The sequence below is a fragment of the Triticum aestivum genome, chromosome 2D (assembly GCF_018294505.1).
Source record: "Triticum aestivum cultivar Chinese Spring chromosome 2D, IWGSC CS RefSeq v2.1, whole genome shotgun sequence".
NCBI lineage: Eukaryota > Viridiplantae > Streptophyta > Magnoliopsida > Poales > Poaceae > Triticum > Triticum aestivum.
Window position 1 is genome coordinate 352,518,041 of NC_057799.1, and position 9,995 is coordinate 352,528,035.

Here is a 9,995-nt window from a genome sequence, read left to right on the forward strand (position 1 = left end):
TGCTATGCTTGGAACATGTATTTCACAGCTTTGAACATGTTTATCCAGTAATTTGATGCCATGCATCAACTCCATTTGTGATGCCTCAGTTACAATTAGTACTTTTTGTTTAGTTTATTAAGTTTCATAACCCCATATTTTATTTATCAAAGTTAATCGATTGAGAGTTGCACGTCTATATATGTCATACTTATTTCTTTGTTGCTCATTCTCCATCAATCTGCTATGAAGAAAGTGTTCCAATCCTGATTTTTTTTCAAGTTAACAGTTTTGGAATGATGTTACATAGCCCTCTCAAGTTTCAAAACTGGCTAACTGAGATTTTTTGTAGGCTATCCAAGATTATATAGAAGTGATTCGTAAATATGTGTGTTCTTTGTACCCTAATTTCATTCTCTTGAACTATCACCCCCCCCACACACACACACCTCATGCTATCGTGTGCAAAAAGGAACATTCCATTGGAGCATCTACATTTTACCTTGAAAATGTATGGTTGGATTTTATGAAAAATAATAATTTCATGTTGTAGATACTTATAATTCTATTGCTAAGGTTGACGGGCGCGGCAACGCGCACCATCAACGATCTAGTAGTAGATATGATCAACACAGAGATGTTCACCGTTGATGATTACTCCATCTCACGTGATGATCGGACATGGTTTAGTTGATTTGGATCACGTATCATTTAGATGACTTGAGGGATGTCAATCTAAGTGGAAGTTCTTAACTAATATGATTAATTTAACATAATTTATCATGAACTTAGTCCTGATAGTTTTTGCATATCTATGTTGTAGATCAATGGCCCGTGCTACCGTTCCCTCGAATTTTAATGCATTCCTAGAGAAATCTAACTTGAAAGATGATGGTAGCAACTACACGGACTGGGTCCGTAACTTGAGGATTATCCTCATTGCTGCACAGAAGAATTATGTCCTTGATGCATCGCTAGGTGAAAGGCCTGCTGCAGGAGCAGATGCTGATGTTATGAATGCCTGACAAGCTCGATCTTATGACTACTTGATAGTTCAGTGTGCCATGCTTTACGACTTAGAATTGGGACTTCAAAGACATTTTGAACGTCATGGACCATATGAGATGTTCCAGGAGTTGAAGTTAATATTTCAAGCAAATGCCCGAGTTGAGAGATATGAAGTCTCCAACAAGTTCTATAGCTGCAAGATGGAGGAGAACAGTTTTGTCAGTGAACACATACTCAAAATGTCTGGGTATATAACCACTTGACTCGGTTGGGAGTTAATCTTCTAGATGATAGTGTTATTGACAGAGTCCTTCAATCACAGCCACCAAGATATAAAGGTTTCGTGATGAACTATAATATGCAAGGGATGGATAAGACAATTCCCGAGCTCTTCGCAATGCTCAAAGCTGCGAAGGTAGAAATCAAGAAGGAGCATCAAGTGTTGATGGTTAACAAGACCACTAGTTTCAAGAAAAAGGGCAAGGAAAAGAAGGGGAACTTCAAGAAGAATGGAAAGCAAGTTGCCACTTCCGGGAAGAAGCTCAAAGCTGGACCTAAGCCTGAAACTGAGTGCTTCTACTGCAAGGGGACTGGTCACTGGAAGCGGAACTGCCCCAAGTATTTGGCGGATAAGAAGGATGGCAAAGTGAACAAAGGTATATTTGATATACATGTTATTGATGTGTACCTTACTAATGCTCGTAGTAGCGCGTGGGTATTTGATACTGGTTCGGTTGCTCATATTTGTAACTCAAAACAGGGGCTACAGATTAAACAAATATTAGCTAAGGACGAGGTGACGATGCGCGTCGGGAATGGTTCCAATGTCGATGTGATCGTCGTCGGCACACTACCTCTACATCTACCTTCGGGATTAGTTTTAGACCTGAATATTTGTTATTTGGTGCCAGCGTTGAGCATGAACATTATATTTGGATCTTGTTTAATGCGAGACGGTTATTCATTTAAATTAGAGAATAATGGTTGTTCTATTTATATGAGTGATATCTTTTATGGTTATGCACCCTTGAAGAGTGGTCTATTTTTATTGAATATCGATCGTGGCGATACACATATTGATAATATCGATGCCAAAAGATGCAAAGTTGATAATGATAGTGCAACATATTTGTGGCACTGCCGTTTAGGTCATATTGGTGTAAAGCGCATGAAGAAACTCCATGCGGATGGAATTTTGGAATCACTTGACTATGAATCATTTTATGCTTGCGAACCATGCCTCATGGGCAAGATGACTAAAACTCTGTTCTCCGGAATAGTGGAGCGAGCTAATGACTTATTGAAAATAATACATACCGATGTATGTGGAACGATGAGTGTTGAATCTCGCGGCGGGTATCGTTATTTTCTGACCTTCATAGATGATTTGAGCAGATATGGGTATATCTACTTAATGAAACACAAGTACGAAACATTTGAAAAGTTCAAAGAATTTCAGAGTGAAGTGGAGAATCATCGTAACAAGAAAATAAAGTTTCTACGATCTGATCGCAGAGGCGAATATTTGAGTTACGAGTTTGGCCTTCATTTAAAGCAATGTGCAATAGTTTCACAACTCATGCCACCTAGAACACAACAGCGTAATGGTGTGTCCGAACGTCGTAACCGTACTTTATTAGATATGGTGCGATCTATGATGTCTCTTACTGATTCACCACTATAATTTTTGGGTTATGCATTAGAGACAGCTGCATTCATGTTAAATAGGGCACCGTCTAACTCCATTGAGATGACACCGTATGAACTATGGTTTGGCAAGAAACCTAAGCTGACGTTTCTTAAAGTTTGGGGTTGCGATGCTTATGTGAAAAAGCTTCAGCCTGATAAGCTCGAACCCAAATCGGAGAAGTGCATCTTCATAGGATACCCAAAAGAAATTGTTGAGTACACCTTCTACCATAGATCCGAAGGCAATATCTTTGTTGCTAAGAATGGATCCTTTTTAGAGAAGGAGTTTCTCTCGAAAGAAGTGAGTGGGAGGAAAGTAGAACTTGATGAGGTAATTGTACCTTCTCTTGAATTGGAAAGTAGCACATCACAGAAAACCGTTCCCGTGATGCCTACACCAACTAGAGAGGAAGCTAATAATAATGATCATGAAACTTCAGATCAAGTTACTACCGAACCTCGTAGGTCAACCAGAGCACGTTCCGCACCAGAGTGGTATGGTAATCCTGTTCTGGAAGTCATGTTACTCGACCATGACGAACCTACGAACTATGAAGAAGCGATGATGAGCCCAGATTCCGATAAATGGCTTGAGTCCATGAAATCTGAGATAGGATCCATGTATGAGAACAAGTGTGGACTTTATTGACTTGCCCGATGATCGGCGAGCCATAGAGAATAAATGGATCTTCAAGAAGAAGACTGACGCTAATGGTAATGTTACTGTCTACAAAGCTCGACTTGTCACAAAAGGTTTTCGACAAGTTCAAGGAGTTGACTACGATGAGACTTTCTCACCCGTAGCGATGCTTAAGTCTGTCTGAATCGTGTTAGCAATTGCCGCATTTTATGATTATGAAATTTGGCAAATGAACGACAAAACTGCATTCCTTAATGGATTTCTTAAAGAAGAGTTGTATATGATGCAACCAGAAGGTTTTGTCGATCCTAAAGGTGCTAACATAGTGTGCAAGCTCCAGTGATCCATTTATGGACTGGTGCAAGCATCTCGGAGTTGGAATATACGCTTTGATGAGATCAAAGCATATGGTTTTATACAGACTTTTGAAGAATCATGTATTTACAAGAAAGTGAGTGGGAGCTCTGTAGCATTTCTAATATTATATGTGGATGACATATTGTTGATTGGAAATGATATAGAATTTCTGGATAGCATAAAAGGATCTTGAATAAGGGTTTTTCAATGAAAGACCTCAGTGAAGCTGCTTATATATTGGGCATTAAGATCTATAGAGATAGATCAAGACGCTTAATTGGACTTTCACAAAGCACATACCTTGATAAAGTTTTGAAGAAGTTCAAAATGGATCAGGCAAAGAAAGGGTTCTTGCATGTGTTACAAGGTGTGAAGTTGAGTCAGACTCAATGCCCGACCACTGCAGAAGATAGAGAGAAAATGAAAGTCATTCCCTATGCCTCAGCCATAGGTTCTATCATGTATGCTATGTTATGTACCAGACCTGATGTGTGCCTTGCTATAAATCTAGCAGGGAGGTACCAAAGTAATCCAGGAGTGGATCACTGGACAGCGGTCAAGAACATCCTGAAGTACCTGAAAAGGACTAAGGATATGTTTCTTGTTTACGGAGGTGACAAAGAGCTCGTCGTAAATGGTTACGTTGATGCTAGCTTTGACACTGATCCGAAAGACTCTAAGTCACAAATCGGATAGGTATTTTTATTGAATGGTGGAGCTGTCAGTTGGTGCATTTCCAAGAAGAGCGTCGTGGCGGGATCTACGTGTAAAGCGGAGTACATAGCTGCTTCGGAAGTAGCAAATGAAGGAGTCTCGATGAAGGAGTTCATATCTGATCTAGGTGTAATACCTAGTGCATCGGGTCCAATGAAAATCTTCTGTGACAATACTGGAGCAATTGCCTTGGCGAAGGAATCCAGATTTCACAGAAGAACCAAACACATCAAGAGACGCTTCAACTCCATCTGTGATCAAGTCAAGGAGGGAGACATAGAGATTTGCAAAATACATATGGATCTGAATGTGCAGACCCGTTAACTAAGCCTCTTCCACGAGCAAAACATGATCAGCACCAAGACTCCATGGGTGTTAGAATCATTACAATGTAATCTAGATTATTGACTCTAGTGCAAGTGGGAGACTGAAGGAAATATGCCATAGAGGCAATAATAAAGTTGTTATTTTATATTTCCTTTTATCATGATAAATGTTTATTATTCATGCTCGAATTGTATTAGACGGACACTTGATACATGTGTGGATACATAGATAAAACACCATGTCCCTAGTAAGCCTCTACTAGACTAGCTCGTTAATCAAAGATGGTTAAGTTCCTAACCATAGACATGTGTTGTCATTTGATGAACGGGATCACATCATTAGGAGAATGATGTGATGGATAAGACCAATCCGTTAGCTTAGCATATTGATCGTTTAGTTTTATTGCTATTGCTTTCTTCATGTCAAATACATATTTCTTCGACTATGATATTACGCAACTCCCGAATATCGGAGGAATACCTTGTGTGCTATCAAACGTCACAATATAATTGGGCGATTATAAAGATGCTCTATAGGTACTTCCGAAGGTGTTTGTTGGGTTGGCATGATTGAGATTAGGATTTGTCACTCCGAGTATCGGAGAGGTATCTCTGGGCCCTCTCAGTAATGCACATCATAAGAAGCCTTGCAAGGAATGTGAATAATGAGTTAGTTGCGGGATGATGTATTACAGAACAAGTAAAGAGACTTGCCGGTAACGAGATTGAACTAGGTATGAAGATACTGACGATCGAATCTCGGGCAAGTAACATACCGATGACAAAGGGAATAACATATGTTGTCATTACAGTTCGACCGAAACCAATATGAGCATCCAGGTTCCGCTGTTGGTTACTGACCGGAGAGGTGTCTCGGTCATGTTTACATAGCTCTCGTACCCGTAGGGTCCGCGCGCTTAACGTTCGATGACGATTTAGTATTACATGAGTTATGTGATTTGGTGACCGAATGTTGTTTGGAGTCCCGGATAAGATCACGGACATGACGAGGAGTCTTGAAATTGTCGAGAGGTAAATATTGATATATAGGACGATAGTATTCGGACACCGGAAGTGTTTCAGAATGTATCGGGTATTTATCGGAGTACCAGGGGGTTACCGGAACCCCCGGGGGAGATATGGGCCATATGGGCCATAAGAGGGGAGCACACCAGCCCACAAGGGGTGGCACCCCCCCTTAGGCATGTGGCCGAATTGGAGAAGGAGGAGAAGGGGTTCGGCCTCCCTTCCTTCTCTCCTTCACCCTTCCCTTTTCTCTCCGGCAAAAGAAGGAAAGGGGGAGGCCGAATTGGAGGAGGCCCCCAAGTAGTATTCCTCCTACTCGGGGCACCCCTTGGTTGTTCCCCTCCCCCTCCCACCTATATATACGTGGGGAGGGGGCGCCTAGAACACACACCAACAATTGTAAGCCGTGTGCGGCGCCCCCTCCACAGTTTACTCCTCCGGTCATATCTTCGTAGTGCTTAGGCGAAGCCCTGCGCGGATCACTTCACCATCACCGTCACCACGCCGTCGTGCTGACGAAACTCATCTTCTTCCTCGACACCTTTGCTGGATCAAGAGGACGAGGGACATCATTGATGACTCACAAGTATAGGGGATCAGTTGTAACTCTTTTCGATAAGTAAGAGTGTCGAACCCAACGAGGAGCAGAAGGAAATGACAAGTAGTTTTCAGTAAGGTAATGTCTGCAAGTGCTGAAATTGTAAGTAGTGGAGTAGTTTGATAGCAAGATAATTTGTAACGAGCAACTAACGGTAGTAGTAAAAAAAGTGCAGCAAGGTAGCCCAATCCTTTTGAGGCGAAGGACAGGCCAAAACGGTCTCTTATGATAAGCAAAGTGTTCTTGAGGATACACGGGAATTTCATCTAGTCACTTTCATCATGTTGGTTTGATTTGCGTTCGATACTTTGATAATTTATTTTGTGGGTGGACTGGTGCTTAGGTGTTGTTCTTAGTTGAACAAACCTCCTACTTATGATTAACCCTCACGCAAGCATCCGCAACTACGAGAAAAATATTAAGAATAAATTCTAACCATAGCATTAAACTTTTGGATCCAATCGGTCCCTTACGGAATAGCGCATAAACCGGGGTTTAAGCTTCTGTCACTCTCGCAACCCATCATCTAATTGCTACTCCACAATGCATTCCCTTAGGCCCAAATATGGTGAAGTGTCATGTAGTCGACGTTCACATGCCACCACTAAGGGAATCACAACATACATACTATCAAAATATCGAACACACATCAAATTCACATGATTACTTGCAACATGATTTCTCCCCTGACCTCAAGAACGAAAGTAACTACTCACAAATGATAAACATGTTCATGATCAGAGGAGTATTAAATAGCATAATGGATCTGAACATATAATCTTCCACCAAATAAACCATATAGTAATCAATTACAAGATGTAATCAACACTACTAGTCACCCACAAGCACCAATCTATAGTTCCGATAACAAGATTGAACACAAGAGATGAACTAGGGTTTGAGATGAGATTGTGTTGTTGAAGATGTTGATGGAGATTGCCCTCCCCAAGATGGGAGAGTGGTTGGTGATGATGAGGACGATGATTTTCCCCTCCGGGAGGGAAGTTCCCCCGGCGGAATCGCTCCACCGGAGGGCAAAAGTGCTCCTGCCCAAGTTCCGGCGCTCCGTCCCGAAAGTCCTCTCCTTCTTTTTTCTAGGACAAAATGACTTATATACCAGAAGATGGGCACCGGAGGTGGGCCTGGGTGAGCACAACCCACCAGGGCGCGCCTGGGCTGCCTGGCGCGCCCAGGTGGGTTGTGCCCACCTGGTGGGCCCCCTCTGGTAGTTATTTGCTCCAATAATTCTTATATATTCCATAAAAAAATCCCTGTCAAGTTTCAGCTTGTTTGGAGTTGTGCAGAATAGGTAGCCTGAAGTAGCTTTTCCAGGTCTAAATTTCCAGCTGCCGGAATTCTCCCTCTTGGTGTGTACCTTGCAAATTATGAGAGAAAAGGCATTAGAATTACTCCAAAAAGCATTATTATGGATAAAAACATCATAATTAACAGTAAGAAAACATGATGCAAAATGGACGTATCAACTCCCCCAAGCTTAGACCTCGCTTGTCCTCAAGCGAAAACCGAAATCGAAAAACATGTCCACATGCTTTGAGAGAGAGGTGTCGATAAAAACAAAATACGGACATAGAAGCATCATGTTTATTATTATAACAGCAAAAAAATTAAACATAGGACTTTTATCATAGAAATTTTATCATATACTTCTCATGAATAAGTAATAGTTCATCACACAATCGTAGTATAAAGAAAAAATCTATTAGAAACCAATAAACTATGTGCTCAGTCAACTTTGCAACTACAATTCATCATATTTTCAGGAAGAGTCACGTGTTGGAGCCTTTAGGCAAGTCCACATACTCAACCATCATATAGTCTTCTATTATTGCTAACACTCACCTCATACCCATGAGCAAAACATTTCAACTGGACACATAGAAAGATAGGGGCTTAAAGTTTCGCCTCCCAACATATTCACCTCAAGGATGATGTCAACAATAATAACTCATGCTATCTATATTCAACTGTACATATGTGCCTAGATCTTTCCTCACCACATGATGCTTGCCAAAGGAGAAAAATAAAAAGGAATAGAAGGAAAACTTTGACTCTTTGCATAAAAGTAAATACATAAAAGTAAAAGATAGGCCCCTCGCAGAGGGAAGCAGAGGTTGCCATGCTCTTATTTGTTTGTATGCTCAATCCCTTAGTGCAAAAGAACGTCACCTTGTATTTCCCCTTAAGATGACAACCTTTATTATGCAGTTTGTCGCTTTTATTCTTTGTCATCCAAGTTTGTACAACGCTCAATTTTCTCTTACACTAAATGATCTCACACTTTTAGAAGCAATTTTTATTGCCTTTTGCACCGATGAAAACTTACTTGAGGGATCTTGCTCAATCCCTAGGTAGGTATGGTGGACACTTGAAAATAAGATTTGGGTTTAAGGGTTTTTGGATGCACAAGTAGTATCTCTACTTAGTGCGGAATTTTTGGCTAGCAAGGATAGGGGAAAGCACCACATGTTGAAGGATCTATGACAAGGTGACTTCCATGTGAATATAAACAAACATAAACCATTAAGTTGTCTTCCTTGTCCAACGTCAACAATTTTGGCATATAATATTTTGATGAGGGCTCACAATCACAAAAGACTTCTAGGATAGTATATTTATATGTGAATCTTCTCTTCCCTTATTAATTCTTTCATGAGTTGCATCATTGACTAATGTTATGTTTGTCAATCTCTAATAAAACTTTCTACTTATAATTTTCCTCATGTGGTGCTATCACCTACCATATGATTAGTATATGATCTTATTGATTTTATTTCCTTTCTTATTTCTTTTCTTTATTTACAACATGAAAGTAAAGAAAGCAAAAACTCAAACTAAACTTTATTATATAACTTGCACACGATTACAAGGATAGATCACTAAGCAAACTCTCAAATAAGAAGGGATCGAACAAACTTTATTTCATCTAAAGCAAAAAGATCAAATTAAAATAAGTAAAAAAAAACAAAAGGATAGTGGGTGATACGATATCGGGGCACCTCCCCCAAGCTTGGCGGAAGCCAAGGGGAGTGCTCATACCAGATACTCAGTTTTCCTTTGGTGGTTGTGACGCCCGGATAATTAAGCTATAGTAACTTTCTACTAATGATGCCATGTCACCTCGATTACTGTTGCTAATCTCACGTTAGTTCGAAACTGATTCAAATTCAAATTCAAAATCAAGCAAACAATAAAAGTTTTCAAATATTAAAACTAAAATGTTCGGGGTGAGCCAAATAATCCATACTAAATATTGGTGTAGAAACCACACTCCTCTAAAGTATTTAAATGCACCATAGTAATTAAAACAGCGGCAAAACTGTTATTTAATAAATACTTTTAAATAATAAATAATTACAAAACTATTTTATTTAGGTGCCAAAGTTAATGTGGCAGTAGTATATTTATAAATACAAATTTAGGTGCTAGTGTTAATTTTTATAAAACTGAAATAAAAAGGAACAAAAAACAGAAAAAAAAGGAAAAGACTAAACAAAGAAATAAAGTCAAACAAGAGAAAAGAGAAAAGGCCCCCACCCCCCACTGGGCCACGGCCCAGCTAACCGGCCAGCCCACTAACCTAGCCGGCCCACCCCCACTCACCATAGCCCCCCACTCCACCCCGAAACCCTAACCGAAC